Source organism: Phyllobates terribilis, unplaced genomic scaffold (assembly GCF_046119375.1).
Source record: "Phyllobates terribilis strain yellow unplaced genomic scaffold, ASM4611937v1 Scaffold_1__5_contigs__length_1240528914, whole genome shotgun sequence".
NCBI classification, from domain to species: domain Eukaryota; kingdom Metazoa; phylum Chordata; class Amphibia; order Anura; family Dendrobatidae; genus Phyllobates; species Phyllobates terribilis.
In genome coordinates, this window is record NW_027362761.1 from 862,577,155 (window position 1) to 862,595,656 (window position 18,502).

Sequence of the window (18,502 nt, forward strand, 5' to 3'; positions counted from 1 at the left end):
CTTTGCCGGGTTTAGTTGCTGCAGTCCATTTAATCCGCCACCACTGTGGCTTTGTGGCTTCCCAGGTAGGGGTCTCCAGCCGTCATTCCCTCATAGGCCACTGACATCCACACAGGATCCAGGCTCTGCCTTTCAGGACTCCTCACCAAGCCGGCTCTCCCTCAAAAGCCACTGACATCCACACAGGATCCAGGCTCGACCTTTCAGGTACCAGGCTTCACTCCAAAGCCGCTGCCTTCCAAGGCCACTAGCATCCGCACAGGATCCAGTCTTTGCCTTTCAGGCTGCCCTGCTTCACTCGGCCTCACTAGGCCTCTCACAAACGGTGTCCCACACACATGGAGCACAGGCCTCACGCCTCACACCGAACACCCCTGTCTCAAATCACCAGGGTTTATATATCCTGTGCACACACACACAAACTGACAGGACCTTGATGATGTCACAGTCATGTGATCAGTCAGCTGTGTGTATAGGTCCTGTGTGCTGTCCCAGTCATGTGTACAGACCTTTACTGTGCATACAGGAGATGTGTGATGTCACAGTCATGTGACCAGTCAGTTAAAGGGGAAGGTACATGGTCAGGTAAAACCCATCCTGGACCATTTACAGTAATGCTAGCAAGCTGCTGCATTACAGTACGGAAACCTTTATTAGTAATTACAGAGGTCAGACATTTCTTGTAGATCTTGACCACGTTTGCACACACTACAGCAGGGCTGTTGGCCCACTCCTCCATACAATTCTTCTCCTGATCTTTTGGGTTTTGGGGCTGTCACTGGGCAACATTGAGTTTCATCTCCCGCCAAAGATTTTCTATTGGTTTCAGGTCTGGTTTCAGGCCTGGTTTCATCCTACTTTCAATATGGTGTAGTCATCCTGTCTCCTTTACAGAAAAGCACCCCCAAAGTATGATGTTTCCCCACCATGCTTCACGGTTGCGAAAGTGTTCTTGGGGTTGTACTCAACCTTATTCTTCCTCCAAACACGGTGAGTGGAGTTGATACCAAAAAGTTCTATTTTGGTCTCATCTGATCACATGACCTTATCCCTTGTCTCCTCTGGATTATCCAGATGGTCATTATCAACTTCAAATAAGCCTGGACATGTGCTGGCATGAGCAGGGAGACCTTCAGGATTTTAATCTATAACGACATAGTATGTTGCTAACGGTAATGTTTGAGACTGTGGTCCCAGCTCTCTTCAGGTCATTAACCACGTCCTCCCATGTAGTTCTGGACTGATTCCTGACCTTTCTCAGAATCATCCTTACCCCAGGAGGAGAGACCTTACATGGAGCCCCAGACCAAGTAAGATTGACAGTTGTCTTGTGCTTCTTCCATTTTTGAATAATTGTGCCAACAGTTGTTGCGTTCTCAACAAGCTGTTTGCCTATTGTCCTGTAGCCCATCCCAGCCTTGTGCAGATCTACAATTTTGTCCCTGGTGTCCTTAGACAACTCTTTGGTGTTGGCCATGTTGAAGAGGCTATGTTAAGGAACATCCTTTCCAGGGTAATGACTTGTATATAAGGCAAAAATAAATAGCCCAAGATGTGAAGGAGTATTTTCGTTTTTGGTTATGTTCACACGTAGCGTTTTTTCATGCACTTTTGCACTTTTGCATTGCTTTCAACCAAGACAAATGCATTCACTGGGAAATGTCTCTCGCCTTGCACCTGTCGTTGCAGACTTGCAACAATCACCGTCCACGTCCTTGTCCAAGTGCAGTATTCAGTTGTCCCTACCCCATTCCTTGGAATGCAAGCGCAAGTATGCAGCCAGCCAGCCACCCACCCACAGGCTGCAATACTATACTGCCAAATATTTGACAGCTGCTTGCACTTGAAATGTGGACTTTTAGGCTCGTGGAGGCTGAAGCTGTTCACAATCTTATGGCGGCAGCGACCGGGTATCCATACTTGGTCCCCAGCCGCCACTATTTCCCCGGTGTCGTCTCCGCCTTCCATAAGCACGGGTCCCACGACATTACCTGTGCCCTCCCCAGTGCACTTACTGGGAAGGACCGCCTAACCACAAACACGTGGACAGGTGAATGTGGCCAGGGATGGAACGGAGCCAGTCCACAGCTTTTTTTTGCTAAGAGTTGTATTTAGTTAGGTGAAAGGACTGGCATAGAGGGAAACCGCATCTACTCTGGGTGTCATTTCTCCCAGGAAGTCCTCTAATGCAGCTTGTTGCAGAAGCAATGGCATCCCGTCCAACATCAACTCACACTTGTCGGTGGTGCTTTGACACACAAACATCTTTCTTTGCGCATTTAATTTCATGACAACAGAGTTGGGAAATGGCCTGATCTGCAACATGGTTTGAGAAATAACATGCATAAGCACGTTCAATCCACATTAAAAAAGCAGCCATAGAGTGTCTGGGAACCTTTCCTCACACTTTTCTTAGCCAGGGCTCCTTCTCGGCAGGGTTGGATGGACCCACCAGAAAACCGGAGACTCCTCCGGTGGGCCCTGGCTTCTCCTTCAGAAGAGTTCATAGTGCCGAGGTGAGGCCACGATGATGATAGAGGCCACCATCTGCTTAGTTTTCTGTTACTTGGAATGCAAGCGCAAGTATGCAGCCAGCCACCTATCCATCCACCCAATGCACAGGCCGCAATACTAAACTGCCAGATTTCTGGGCAGCTGCTTGCACTTGAAATGTGGCCTTTTAGGCTCATGGAGGCGGAAGCTTTTCACAACCTCATGCCTCATGCCTCGTGTCCATACTTGGTCCCCAGCCCACACTATTTCTCCCGGTGTTGTCTCCGCCTTCTACAAGCGCGGGTCCCTGAACATTACTGCTGGTACTTTTCTGTGGGACTTTGCTTGCCTGGAATATTTCCAGTAAACTATGGTACGACGCCATGGTATTAGCACTGCCCCCAGTACCAGTAGCAAAGCTATCCCCAATTTCATTCTTAGGAGTTTTATTTGGTAGACTGAGTTTCTCACAAAGGAGCTGAAGATAGAGTGGCAGTAGGTGCAAGTTTCTCCAGCCTGTTAGATTTAGAGGGTGAATGGCAGCACATTGGATCAGTGGTTAGCACTGAAGTCTTGCAGCGCTGGGATCCTGGGTTCAAATTCCAGCAAGGACAACATCTGCAAGGACTTTGTATGTTTGCCCCGTATTTGCGTGGGTTTCCACCTCAGTACAAAAGCAGCCATAGAGTGTCCGGGAACCTTCCCACACACTTTTCTTAGCCAGGACTGCTTCTCGGCAGGGTTGGACGGTCCCACCAGAGAATCCTCTGGTGTGCCCTGGCTTCTACATCAGGAGAGTTCATGATAGTGCTAACTTTGCAGCTGCTATGGGGCTCTTGAGCATGGGAGAAATGTGAGCCCTCAGAATCAAATCCTCTGGTGGGCACAAAGTTTTTCAATCTGAAACAGCTTCTCAGTGGGAGTTGTATTTCACCACAGCCATATTCTTTAGCTCGGTGAGAGGACAGGCATATAGGGAAACCGAATCTACTCCGGCTGTCATTTCTCCATCACCAGGATCCGCCCATTGTCACACAAGACCATGCCTGGCTGTATGTTCAGCTTTGAGAACCACAGATCAGGCTACTGTGTTACAGCTTTCAACAACTCTGCAGGGCTGGGCGGTTTGTCACCTAAGCATTAAGCATGTTATCTTCAGCACAGCCTGTTTCCGCTTGGCCAAGGCAGTGCTGCAGTGCTTTCAGCTTGTAACTGATGTGGTTATTTCGGAGATGGATGAGGAGGTGCAGGAGCTGAACAATGTGATTACATTGAGGATACATTGGGGACTCTGTTTTTTCTACTAAAGAAAGATCCTACTGTTTTTTGGTTTTTTTACGTCACTTTTTAAGACAAATGCATTCACCGGGAAATGCCTTTTTAACATTTTACAACCTTATCTGGCAATGTGGTGTGACACATCATCAGACACATCCTGTTTCATTTATGATGGAGGGACTTTGAAAGTCACAAAGCCTATTTTTATAGGGCCATCAGGCTGACCTTACTATTCTTAAAAGGCCAGCAGTCGGCCCTCGCTGTTGTTAGAGAGCCATCAGCTAGCTATGCTTTGTTGTTCCCATTATTAATGAGTGGGTCTCCTATACTGTTATTGCATATGCAGTGACTGCAAGGGCTGCCAACAGTTCGGACGCAGCCCAATACCCCTTTGAACAGACATAGAGGAGGGTCTCAGCAAAAAAAGTTCTCATTATAAAGTAGCGGGTCTCCTATAGTGGTAATGCCCATGCTGTGACTGCATGGGCTGCCATATTTTGGGAAAATTCCCACTAACAATTTAAAGACACATAGAGCAGCGCCACAGTAATGACAAATTCCCATTAGAATTAGATATTAGATATTAGAAAGGAGAGGGTCTGCTATACAGTTATAAGGAATGCAGTGAGTCCAACGGCTGACCAAATTTAGGAAAAAACCCACTAAGAATTTAAAGACACATAGAGCAGGGCCACAGTAATGACAAATTCCCATTACAAAGGAGAGAGTCTGCTATACAGTGATAGGGTATGCAGTGAGTCCAACAGCTGATCAAATTTAGGACAAACAGCACTAAGAATTAAAAGACACATAGAGCAGGGCCACAGTAACGACAAATTACCATTAGAAAGGAGAGGGTCTCCCATAGTGTTGGCTTATGCAGTGAATGCAAGGGCTGCCAAAAATTGGGAGGCAATCCAATGCCCCTTGGAAGAGACTTAGAGGGCCTCATAAAAAAATGGTCCCATTAAAAGGAGTGGGTATTCTATACTTGTAATGCCCATGCACTAAGTTTATGGGCTGACAAATATTTACCCCTGGGGGGTATACATGAACATACTTTATTAATTTTTTTTTTTGCAGGCATCATAAACACCCTTTAAAAAAATTATGTGGGTGTGTTGCATCACGGACCATGGTCATATGGTGGTGGAGGATGAGGATGAGGAGAAGGAGGAGGACAAGAGCAAATAGCCAGAATCAGGAAGCGCATGCCCATGTGTGGGTGTGAAGAGGTGCATGGGAATACACCTCCCAAAAAGACACTGGATTTGAGTTTATGTTATGCTGCTATCATTCGGTGGTGTTGAGAAGTCTGGCCCAAGCCAGCCCTTGTTTATTTTTATAAGAGTCAGCCTGTCAGCATTTTCAGTTGATAGGTGGATGCGCTTATCAGTTATAATTCCACCAGCGGGACTAAAAACACGCTCTGATAAAACGCTAGCGGCAGGGCAGCTAAGGACCTCCAAGGTGTAGAGAGCCAGTTCATTCCACGTATCCAGATTGGATACCCAATAATTATAAGGCACAGAGGAATCATGGAGGATGTTAGTACAGTCGGCAAGGTACTCTCTCAGCATCTTCCCAAACTTTGCACTCCTTGTGAGAGTACCCCGCACCTCAGGGCCTGTGCGATGGGAAGGTCTAAGAAAACTGTCCCAGAACTTTGACAGTGTTCCCCTGCCTCTGCTGGATTGCATTTGTGTCTCTCCCACCTGTACTCCTTGGTTGTCCAATGAACTGAGACCGCTACCGCCAGCATTTTCAGATGGAAATTCTTTTAATAGTTCCGCAACAAGGGCCTTCTGGTACTGTCCCATTTTTGTAGACCTGTTCACCTCGGGAATAAGAGATATAAAGTTCTCCTTGTAGTGTGGGTCTAGAAGTATCACCAACCAGTAATGACTGTCACCCAAAATTTTGAGAACGCGAGAGTCATGGGAAAGCCTGAGTAACATAAACTCAGCCATGCATGCCAGACTGCTAACAGGCAAGACTTCCGTGTCCTCACAAAGAGGATGACTGACCATGCTCTCCTCCTCCTCTCTGTCCTCTGGCCATCCACGCTGAAGAGACGGTATGACAGTTGTGCAGGTAGTACCGTCTATAGCCCATGAAATTAGCTCCTGTTCTTCCTCCTCCTCCTCCTCTTCCTCATTGTCACCCAATCCACGTTGGGATGAGATGAAGCTGGGCTGCGTGTAATCACCCTGTATGGTTCCTTGCTCCATCTCATCGTGCTCCGCCTGCAATACATCCTCTTTTATTGTGAGCAGAAAGCATTTCAGAAGACAGAGAAGTGGGATGGTGATGCTAATTATGGCGTCATTGTAGCTCACCGTCTTGGTGGAGTCCTCAAAGTTTTGGAGGATGGTACATATTGTAACGGGTCTGGGAGGCGGAACCTCTGAGCTACTATACAAGGGGGCGGTCCTTGTAAGGGAGCGGGTGGCGACCAGGGTAGACGGGCAGGCAGTCACAGCAGGTGACTGGGACAGTCTCTGAATGAACGGACAGGAGGTCACGGCAAGTGACCGGGGCAGTCTCTGGATGAACGGGCAGGAGGTCACGGCAAGTGACCGGGGCAGTCTCTGGATGAGCGGGCAGGAGGTCACGGCAAGTGACCGGGGCAGTCTCTGGGTAAAGGATTGGTACGACCTGTGGCGGCAGATGATAGACGTGAGCTCCCAGGTGAGCAGGCGAGAGTCTCTGGATAATCGGGTGGTCACAGCATGTGACGGCAGAGCCTCCAGGAAGATCAACAGACAGGTAGCAGATGAGCGCTCCCAGGTGAGCGGGCAAGAGTCTCTGGAATAGCAGGTGGTCACAGCACGTGACGGCGGAGCCTCCAGGTAGGCAAGCAGGCAGGTAGCGGAGGAGCGCTCCCAGGTGAGCGGGCAAGAGTCTCTGGAATAGCAGGTGGTCACAGCACGTGACGGCGGAGCCTCCAGGTAGGCAAGCAGGCAGGTAGCGGAGGAGCGCTCCCAGGTGAGCGGGCAGGAGTCTCTGGAATAGCAGGTGGTCACAGCACGTGACGGCGGAGCCTCCAGGTAGGCTAGCAGGCAGGTAGCAGATGTGCGCTCCCAGGTGAGCGGCCAAGCTGGTCCATAGACAGACTGACAGGAGTAGGAAGGCAGACCGTCGGACCTCAGGCTAGCAAGCAGGTAGCAGGAATATCAAGCAGGAAACAGACAGCAAACTGGCAGGACTCTGGCAGGAATCAGGCAGGTAACTGACAGGTAACTGGCAACGGGACCTGAGGGCTGAAGCAGAGTGGTGAACAGTGCAACAACATTGCTCGGGCACCTCCATTTTGGAGGAGGTGCCTTATATATGGTGAAGTCCTCCGGCCATTGGCCGGGGACTCCTTAGGATGGCGCGCGGCCCCTTTAAGAGGGACGGAATTGAGGAGGATCCAGACGTTTTTTGTCAGCATGTCTTTTCATACGCTCGGATGACAGAAGGAGTGCGGACCGGGTACTCTCCCATGTGGAGGAAAATTTGTTAACAAGAGATTCCGCAGCCGGATTGTCCACCGAGGTGGAGACGGGAAACGGGATCCGAGGATGCTGACCGAAGACTACAAAAAACGGGGATTTGGAGGAAGATTCGCTCTCGTGATTGTTGTACGAGAATTCGGCCCATGGCAGGAGATCCACCCAGTCAGAATGGTGGGCATTAACGAAGTGCCGGAGGTAACAGGTCAGGATCTGATTGATCCGCTCCACTTGACCATTAGACTGTGGGTGGTAAGCGGAGGAGAAGTCCAGGGTGACGTCTAGCAATTTACAAGTGGCTCTCCAGAAACGAGAAGTGAGCTGTACCCCACGATCCGACACGATGTGACGGGGCAGGCCATGAAGATGGAAGATGTGGCGGATAAAGTCTTTAGCCAGCTCGGGTGCAGACGGGAGGCCTGGCAGGGGAATGAAGTGAGCCATCTTGGAAAAGCGGTCAGCGACCACCCAAATGACCGTACAACCGGCAGAGACGGGAAGATCAGTTATGAAGTCCATCGCTATATGCTGCCAGGGGGCAGCAGGTACTGGCAGAGGAAGAAGGCGACCGGCTGGCAGGTGTCTCGGAACTTTGTTGCGGGCACAGGACACACAGGCAGAAACAAAGTCTATTACATCCTTGCGCAGGTTAGGCCACCAGTAGTGCCGGGAAATAAGCTGGAGGGTCTTTTTCTGACCGGCGTGGCCAGCTAGTTTAGACGAATGACCCCAGTGTAGGATCTTCTCCCGATCTGGTACCGATACGAACGTCTTACCGAGAGGGAGACGATTTAGACTCACGGGAGCCACCTGCATTACTCTGGCGGGATCGATGATATGTTTAGGTTCTTCCTCGAGATCAGATACCAGAAAGGATCGGGACAAGGCGTCTGCTTTGATGTTCTTGTCAGCCGGGCGAAAATGTAGAACAAAATCAAAGCGAGCAAAAAACAAGGACCACCGGGCTTGGCGCGGATTAAGTCTCTGGGCATGCTGGAGATAAGCCAAGTTCTTGTGGTCAGTGTAAATTATTACCGGATGAAGAGCCCCCTCGAGTAGGTAACGCCACTCCTCCAATGCCAGCTTGATGGCCAATAACTCTCGGTCTCCTATGGAATAATTGCGCTCAGAAGAGGAGAAGAGTTTGGAGAAGAAGCCGCAAGTTACCATCCTCCCGGAAGAAGATTTTTGAGTAAGTACAGCTCCGGCTCCAGAGAAGGAGGCGTCAACCTCCAGAAAGAACTGCTTGTTGCCGTCCGGACGATGCAGCACCGGGGCGGAAGAGAAGGCCTGTTTTAAGGAAAGAAAGGCCTCCTCTGCTTCGGGCGGCTACTCTTTGGGATTAGTACCCTTACGGGTGAGCGCGGAAATTGGGGCAGTCCGGGAAGAGAAGTGCGGTATGAAGAGGCGGTAGTAGTTGGCGAAGCCCAGGAACCGCTGAATGGCCTTCAACCCCTCCGGTCGGGGCCATTTCTCGATGGCAGACAGTTTCTCTGGATCCATTCGTAGGCCGGTCTGAGAAATAATGTAGCCCAAAAACGGAAGCGAGGTCTGCTCAAAGAGGCACTTCTCATATTTAGCGAAGAGGTGGTTCTGCCTGAGCCTGAGCAGGACCTGACGAACGTCCCTCCGGTGAGTCTGGAGATCCGGAGAGAAGACCAAGATGTCGTCCAGGTACACCACAACGCAGGAGTAGAGAAGGTCCCGGAAGATGTCATTGACCAACTCTTGAAAGACGGCAGGAGCGTTACAGAGACCAAAGGGCATTACCAGATATTCATAGTGGCCGTCCCGGGTGTTAAATGCAGTCTTCCATTCATCCCCTTGACGGATACGGACCAGGTTGTACGCCCCACGGAGGTCCAGTTTGGTGAAGACTCTAGCCCCCCTCAGGCGATCAAATAATTCTGGAATGAGCGGAAGGGGGTACTTATTCTTCACCGTAATCTGGTTAAGGCCTCTATAGTCTATACAGGGACGGAGAGAGCTGTCCTTCTTTTTTACGAAGAAGAAGCCTGCTCCCGCCGGGGAGGTAGATTTCCGGATGAATCCCCTGGCCAAATTCTCCTCAATATATTCGGACATCGACCGGGTCTCAGCAGCGGACAATGGGTAAATACGCCCACGGGGAGGAGTAGTACCGGGTAACAGGTCGATAGGACAGTCGTATGGTCTATGAGGGGGTAATGTCTCTGCCTCCTTTTTATTAAAGACATCAGCAAATGACCAATAGGGAATCGGAAGTCCAGGTAGATTAGTTGGGGTAGGAGAAGGACGGACGGGATGAACAGGAACCAAACAAGTCTTATGACAGTCCTGTCCCCAGCGAAGGACTTCTCCGGTCTGCCAGTCAAGCACGGGTGCATGTCTCTGGAGCCAAGGTAGACCTAGTAAGAGGGCGTGAGAGAGTCCAGGCAGAACATGAAAAGAGATGCTCTCAGAATGCAGCATTCCCACCTGCAGAGTTACGGATTCGGTGATGAGTTGGATGGGACGTGGTAAGAGGCCCCCATCCACAGCAGCGACAGATAATGGTACAGCCAGAGGTTTGGTGGGAATGCGGTATTTTTCTACCAGGGACTGTGAGATAAGATTCCCGGCCGCTCCAGAGTCAAGTTGGGCTAGTTCGAAATAACGATTCTCCCCGCAGATAATAGAGACTGACAGTAGCAGAGATGGAGAGGATTTATTCTTGTCTAGGTTGACCTCTCTGAGCGAACCTAGACACAGGCGTTTCCCGACCTCTCCGGGCAGGTACGGATCCGGTGCTCCTTACTGCCACAGTAGAAGCAGCTCCCTTCGGCACGGCGTAAGTCCTGACGGGTTTTGACCATCTTGGTCTGGTCGACCTGCATAGGCTCAGGAGAGTGTACCTGGGGAGAGACGGATTTCTGAAAAGTAGGAGCTAGACGTGGAAACCTCCTCTCACGGGTGACCTCTTTGGCACGCTCCTGGAACCGTAGGTCAATCCGGGTGGCAAGAGTTATTAGGTCATCGAGAGTGGTAGGAATGTCCCGACCGGCAAGTTCATCTTTAATACGGCCGGACAGACCCTCCCAGAAGACGGATACCAGAGCGTCGTTTTTCCAGGCCAGCTCCGAGGCAAGGGTACGGAACCGTATGGCATATTGGCCAACGGTGAGACTTCCCTGACGGAGGCGTAGCAGAGATGATGCGGATGAGGTCTTCCGTCCGGGTTCGTCGAAGATTTTCCGGAAAGCCATGAGAAAGGCAGGCAAGTCGGATACCAGGGGGTCTCCTCTCTCCCATAGAGGATTTAGCCAGGCCAGGGCCTCCTCGGTGAGATGGGACATGATGAAGGCAATTTTGGCCCGGTCGGAGTTAAACTGGTGGGACAGGAGTTCAAAGTGCAGGGTGCACTGATTTATGAAGCCCCGAGCCTGGGCGGAGTCGCCTCCGAAGCGAGGAGGTGCAGAAAGCCGGGGTCCGGGGTAGGATACCATGGTATTGGTGGGCAGCGGAGTTGCCGGGTTGCGAGTCATGGCACTGGCGGTGGTTGCTGGTGGAGCAGTCAGAGTGTCCAGGCGAGAATTGACATTCCGCAGGTGACCCAGGATGGACTCCTGTTGGGACCTCTGACGGGACAGTTCATGACAGAGGTCCGAGAGCGAGGGAGCTTGGGCGCCACCGGGTTCCATGGCCCGAGCAAACTGTAACGGGTCTGGGAGGCGGAACCTCTGAGCTACTATACAAGGGGGCGGTCCTTGTAAGGGAGCGGGTGGCGACCAGGGTAGACGGGCAGGCAGTCACAGCAGGTGACTGGGACAGTCTCTGAATGAACGGACAGGAGGTCACGGCAAGTGACCGGGGCAGTCTCTGGATGAGCGGGCAGGAGGTCACGGCAAGTGACCGGGGCAGTCTCTGGGTAAAGGATTGGTACGACCTGTGGCGGCAGATGATAGACGTGAGCTCCCAGGTGAGCAGGCGAGAGTCTCTGGATAATCGGGTGGTCACAGCATGTGACGGCGGAGCCTCCAGGAAGATCAACAGACAGGTAGCAGATGAGCGCTCCCAGGTGAGCGGGCAAGAGTCTCTGGAATAGCAGGTGGTCACAGCACGTGACGGCGGAGCCTCCAGGTAGGCAAGCAGGCAGGTAGCGGAGGAGCGCTCCCAGGTGAGCGGGCAGGAGTCTCTGGAATAGCAGGTGGTCACAGCACATGACGGCGGAGCCTCCAGGTAGGCTAGCAGGCAGGTAGCAGATGTGCGCTCCCAGGTGAGCGGCCAAGCTGGTCCATAGACAGACTGACAGGAGTAGGAAGGCAGACCGTCGGACCTCAGGCTAGCAAGCAGGTAGCAGGAATATCAAGCAGGAAACAGACAGCAAACTGGCAGGACTCTGGCAGGAATCAGGCAGGTAACTGACAGGTAACTGGCAACGGGACCTGAGGGCTGAAGCAGAGTGGTGAACAGTGCAACAACATTGCTCGGGCACCTCCATTTCGGAGGAGGTGCCTTATATATGGTGAAGTCCTCCGGCCATTGGCCGGGGACTCCTTAGGACGGCGCGCGCGGCCCCTTTAAGAGGGAGGGAGCGCGCGCGCGCGCGCCCTAAGCACAGTGGCCGGGAAGGAGCGCGCGCTGCCAGCAGAGCGGGAGGAGGACGCCGGGCTCGGAGCAGAGAGGTGAGGGGAACAGCGTCCCTGCCTAGCAGAGGGCAGGGACGCCGACGCTACACATATGTCTGACATCTATGTCCACTCCTGAGGTCTTATGTGTGGAGTCTGAACGAATATCGACGGCCTTGTTGATGCTGGTACTCAATAACTGCCTTCTTCTGCTCACAAATCCTTCCCAACATCTGCAGTGTAGAGATCCAATGCGGGGGAACATCACACACCAGTCTGTGAGCCGGAAGCAGCAAATGCTGCTGAAACACTGCAAGGGCGGCGGAAGTTGTATCTGACTTTCTAAAATGGGCACACAGGCAGCGTAGTTTAATAAGCAGATCCAGCAGCTCCGGGTAGGATTTGAGAAACCATTGAACCACGAGATTAAGCAAATGGGCCTGGCATGGTACGTGTGTGAGCTCGCCTCGCCTCAGAGCCGCCACCAGGTTCCGGCCATTGTCACACACGACCATGCCTGGCTGTAGGTTCATCGGTGTCAGCCACAGATTTGTCTTCTCTTTCAGAGCTGTCCACAACTCTTCAGTTTTGTGTGGTTTGTCACCTAAGCATATTAGCTTCAGCACAGCCTGTTGCTGCTTGGCCGAGGCAGTGCTGCAGTGCTTCCAGCTTGTGACTGATGTGGTCATTTAGGGGGTGGAGGCTGAAGAGGAGGAGGCTGAGGAGGATGAGGTGCAGGAGCTATAGACTGTGGGGCCAAACCTGATTGACCTAGGGCCCGCAATCCTTGGCGTCGGGAGGACATGTTCCGTCCCAATGTCCGACTGGGTCCCGGCTTCCACTATGTTAACCCAGTGTGCCGACAGCAAGATTTACCGTCCCTGCCCACAAGCACATGTCTACGTGTCCGTGGTTAGGTGCACTTTCCCGGTAATGCATTGTTGAGGGCACGGCTAATGTTTTGGGACACGTGCTTGTGTAATGCGGGGACGGCACACCGGGAGAAATAGTGGCGGCTGGGGACCGAGTACCGAGGGACGGTCGCTGCCATCAGGTTGCAGAATGCTTCCGTCTCCACGAGCCAAAAAGGAAACATTTAGAGCGCAAGCAGTAGTGAAATGTGGGAATTTAGTAGTGTGGCCTGTGGGGTGTTGGCTGCTTATTGCACTTGCGTTCCAAGGACTGGGGTATGGACAACTGAATGCTGCGCTGGGACAAGGACATGGACGTGCTTCCTGATGCTGCAACTTGAGAGTGTGCAACGACAGGTGCAGGGCAGGAGGCATCTTTGCATGCACCATGGACAGGGGATTGACTTGCATGCACAACAGCGGAAGAAGCAATGGTGCCACCCACAGATACTATTCCTGGACCCTGGGGTTTGGCCCACAAAGTCAGGTGCTTTGCTGCCATGTACCTGATCATTCTGTTGGTGGTGAGGCTGGTCGTTTTGCCACCCCTGCTGATGCTGGCCTGGCAGGTGGTGCAAATGGCCTTTTTGAGATTATCGGCAGTCTTTAAAAAAAAAAAAAACTTGGGTAGACCTAACAGTTGTACTGGCAACTTCCTTCATGTTGGTGTTACGGAGAACGGTTGCCTGCCTTCTTTCTGCAGCCACCACACTGCTTCTTCCTGCCTGCTGGGGTGCTCTACCTCCCTCCCCCTGTGTGCTGCTGTCCTCGCTCTGCATGTTCTCCTGCCAGGTTGGGTCAGTTACTATATCATCCACCACCTCGTCTTCCAGTTTCGCATTCTGTCCTCCTCCTGATTTTCTGGAAATTGTGTCTCTTCAACGTCCACCTCTTGTGACACTTTCCCACCGTCGCCCTCGTATGACCGTGGCTGCTCAAATATTTGGGCATTGCTACATGCAATCTCCTCTTGCCCCGCTTCAAGTGGATGGGCGAGAGGCCAGAATCTGTAAATGGAAAAGTGAACAGCTCTTCGGAGTGTCCAAGTGTGGGATCAGTTGTCTCTGGGCACTCTGCATGGTGGGAGGAAGGAGGTTCAGGGTGAGGAATATGCGGTCCAGACTCAAAGCAACTGAGACTTGACCGTGTGGAAGACAAGGTGGTGGTGGTGGCTAAGTGACTGGAAGTATTTTCTGAATTCCAACCAATAACCTTTTCACACTGCTCTGTGTTCAATAGTGGTGTTCTGGGGTCCTCTATTAATTGGGACAGGAAGGTCGAGCAAGAAGATGTGGGTGTTTGTAGTGGCACAATTTTAGCTTGCCCACAGCCTCGGCCTCTGCATGCACCATCATCACCATCACGTCCAGTTCTCTGTCCCTTGTCACGTGCCTTGCCCATTTTTAATGGAGGACAATATCTTCCTCGTTCACTAAAAATTACTGAATTTGGAGTGAACTTATATGTGATACGTGTGACGGACAAACCACAGTTTTAACTACCTGGCCTGTAGGTAACTATTTTAAACAGCAAACTGCTGTCAATTGCTTCACTGACACACTGAAACAAATTTTTAATGAAGGTCAGAAATGGCAGTATTTTCTGAAAACGTATATGTGATCCATGTGACGGAGAAAACACAGTTTTGAATACCTGGCCTGTAGGTAACTATTTTGAACAGCAATCTGGTGTCAAAAATTTGCTGACACACTGGAAATTTTTTTTTAATGGAGGCCAGAAATGGCAGTATTTTCTGAAAACGTATATGTGATCCATGTGACAGAGAAAACACAGTTTTAAATACCTGGCCTGTAGGTAACTATTTTGAACAGCAATCTGGTGTCAATTGCTTCACTGACACACTGAAAATTTTTTTAATGGAGGTCTGAAATGGCAGTATTTTCTGAAAACGTATATGTGATCTGTGTGACGGAGAAAACACAGTTTTAAATACCTGGCCTGTAGGTAACTATTTTGAACAGCAAACTGGTGTCAATTGCTTCACTGACAAGCTGAAATTTCTTTTAATGGAGGCCAAAAATGGCAGTATTTTCAGCGCAATTATATGTGATCTGTGCAACGGACAAGCCATAGTTTTAAATTGCTGGATTTTTAACACTGTAATATGGAAAGGACCTTGCTGTATTCTGCAGTGCCAACAAGCAATTGGCGGAGAAAAACTGTGCTCTCTGGATTGCTTTTTAAGCAAATAATGAGAATTAAGATTAAAAAAAAAATTATTCCTGGTCCCTGAGACCTGGGCCTATTTCTAGAAATATCTAACAGCAGTAACAGACAGAACTGGAATGGAGCCTCTTGTGCTATATGCACTGCAGTCTGGTATATACCCTGCCTGCCTGCCTATATACACTGCCTGCCTGATATCTCTGCAGATGAATTAGTCCTCAGAAGGACTGTTTGTTGAGATGGATATGTGTCTCTAATATAGTTTGCAATCAAGAAAGAAAGAATTGTGTGGTGTTAGGGAAGCGCTAGAACAACTGGACAGGGGATTAAGGTTATAACACACAAACCTTTTATTGTTTAATATGCTATCTAACGCCACGACGCGTTTCGATAGCAGAAGCTATCTTCCTCAGGTAGAAAAGGAAGATAGCTTCTGCTTTCGAAACGCGTCGTGGCATTAGAGAGCATATTAAACAATAAAAGGTTTGTGTGTTATAACCTTAATCCCCTGTCCAGTTGTTCTAGCACTTCCCTAACACCGCACAATTCTTTCTTTCTTGATTGCTAATCTCCCCTGTGGAGAGTGGTGGAAGCTGCTCTGTTTACAACTAGCTTACCACAGGACCTGCCCTGATGTCATTGTGGAACGCCCACTTTGGTCACATGGTCCCGGTCATGTGACCGCTGAAGCAGGAAGAAACTCCTTACAGCAGCCCCTGTTAAGCTGCGGTCATCATATAGACTCCCACCTGGAAGCGTTTTCCCTTGTTGTGCGGGGCTCCTTGGCACAACAGGACCAGGTGAGTGGTCACACCATTCTCCCCCTTTCCCCTGCCAAACCTCAGGCTCTTCACCATTGGCGCTCCAACTGCTTTAGTTTTTCATCTAATATAGTTTGGTACACGTACACTAACTAGAAACAAGCAAATCTCTCCCTAGCTCAGCAGCAGCTCTCCCTACACTGTCTGATTCCGAAGTGACTGTGACGAGCATGGCGGCGCCAGGTCTGATATAGACCTGATGACGCTGTGCGGCCAGCCAATCACTGTAATGCCACAACCAACATGGTTACGGCATTACAGTGAGTGGCAGGCAATCCCTGCATGTTCATTAGTTCTGTAAAGAGCGCCAAACAAGCAGGGAGGGGACCCGATCTACTGCCAAGCAACCCCGGAAATACTCAGCGAGCGCCGAGCATCTCGAGCAGTGAGATGCTCGGGCGAGCACCGAGCAGTAGCGAGCATGCTCGTTCATCACTAGTCTGAACCACACACTGACCTTTGTCATTTTAATTTTTGTATTCTTCTTAAATAGTGTAATTAAAAGTTAAATTTTAATGGTCTTTAGTTAGGGATTTTTTGCCTTTTGGCAATTGAATAATAATTGTATTTACCCTACGCTGACTTTTTCTGAACAGCTTTGTTTCTGCATTACGATAAAAATTACAGACCTCTGCATTCTTTGTAGGTGGGAAAACTTGCAAAATCGACAAATAAATCACTTTAACTATAGGTGCTTTTCCTTATCCATGGATTATTTTCTAAAGACAATAAATTCTACAATATTATTTTTGAAAGAGTGAACAAATCGATGCTAGCCAACTGCTCCCCTGAAGGAAACAATTTCTTGAAAATTATTTTCTTCATTTTCATTATCTACATTTAATGGAAATCTGTAACAAGTATTGTACAATGTGCAGCACAATAAGTTAACTTAAGGGCTCGTGCACATTACCATATTTTCAGTCCGAGTGCGATCCGACAAAACATCAGATCTGACTCAGACCAATGTTATTCTATGAGGCCGTGCACATGTCTGAGTTTGATTCAATATTCAGATCAAACTTGGCCATGCAAGTCACTGAGTCCGTGGAAACCATTGAACTGCACTCGGTTGACATCAGAGAGCAATCCAATTTTCACAAACTGAAACAATGGAGAAGATAGGGAATTTTTTTCCATCTTCTCCTTATCCAAGAGAATGTATCACACTCTGATCAAACTCTGATCAGAATTTGACAAGAGTGTGATTAGCTCAATCATCCCAATATACGCTGGTGTGACCCTAACCTAAGCTTCATACATGGGGAGATATTTGATATCCATATCAAAGAGAACCAAAATACGGTCCCAGTTGCTTGCCGTAGACCCATAAAATATCTCTGTATTTTTTTTGCACAAAATGTTATTTTGTGTTTATTTTCTCCTATTTCACAAGTCACGTGAGGGAAAAATTCTCACTTAGGCTATGTGCCCACGAAGCAGAAATGAAGCAGAAAATTTCTGCAGCATTTCTGCATCTCCCTGGCAGAAAAAACGCATGCAGATTGTACATGCGTTTTTCCTGCAGAATACATGCGGATCCACATGCGGATTCACATGCGTTTCCGCATGCAGATTGACAAGCGCTTTCCAGGCGATAGCATCACTTGGAAAGTGCTTGACAACTAGGTCACACTATATAAATCCATGCAAACGGCCTGGATTTATACAGTGTGAACCGTAAAAATTAAAACAAATAAAGCTATACTCACCCCGGCGTGGCTGCAGCGCTCGTTCCTGTCTGGTTCCCGGCTGCCGGGATATCGTGAGACAGAGCGGTGAAGGGCCTGCGGTCACATGACTGTGACGTCACCGCAGGTCCTCAAGCGATGCCGGCATTCAGAGAAAAGCCTTCGGAAAGGTGAGTATAAACTTTATTTGTTATTTTATTCTTTTTTTTACAGGTACAATGGTACCCAGGTCTGGATGAGAGTCTCCTCTCCTCCAGAACTGGGTACCATCCGCACATAGAGACGCATAGAAGCCGCTTGTACAAATGTACAGTCGCGGTTTCTATGCGTTTCAATGCAAGTCAATGGCGGGAGTTCCGCTGCGCTTCCGCAAAATTAAATGACATGCTGCGGATTTTTTACGCAGCATAAACGCTGCGGAAAAATCCGCAGCATGTGCATAGAACATGCGGAATTCCCTTGGGGACCATGGGGTGCGGATTACCTAGCGTTTCACAAGCGTTTACGCTGCGGAAATTCCGCTGCATAAACGCTTGAAAAACGCTACGTGGGCACACAGCCTTAGAAGATGGACATTTTTAAAGTGGACATTGTTTTAGGGAAGAGTACAGTGTATAAATGAGACGTCCTGCATTTACATATGTAGGCACTATAGACAATTCATGTACTGCCATGCAGGGTCCTTGTATGAAACTTTATCCTGAAAGATCTAACTAATATTTTTTTTAAATAGCAACATGCCCTGTGGTAATTTATGTTCAAATTGCAGCATAAGCACATATGATGTTCAATAAACATGTCACAGAGCAAAGAAATCAGGAGCTGTAGGTCATAAAGACAGATTAATTGACAGTTGTTTTTTTAAATTATTCACACATTGTTTTTATAGAGATAAAAAGTGCTCAGCTGCTTTGCAGAATTCAGCATGTCTAAGCAAATTTTATCGGGAACTATGCCATTTAAGCTCGGATGCTGTCAGATGAAGCACAGTAATGTAATGTATATTTTCAATTTAGTTTAGCATATTGCTTTTCCAAA

At 49.4% G+C, this 18,502-nt stretch overlaps 1 protein-coding gene across 1 annotated transcript in view; it reads right to left on the reverse strand.

The window, feature by feature from the left end:
• Positions 1-18,502, reverse strand: part of BANK1 (B cell scaffold protein with ankyrin repeats 1) — an 857,480-nt gene that overhangs the window by 650,554 nt on the left and 188,424 nt on the right. The window lies entirely within an intron of this gene.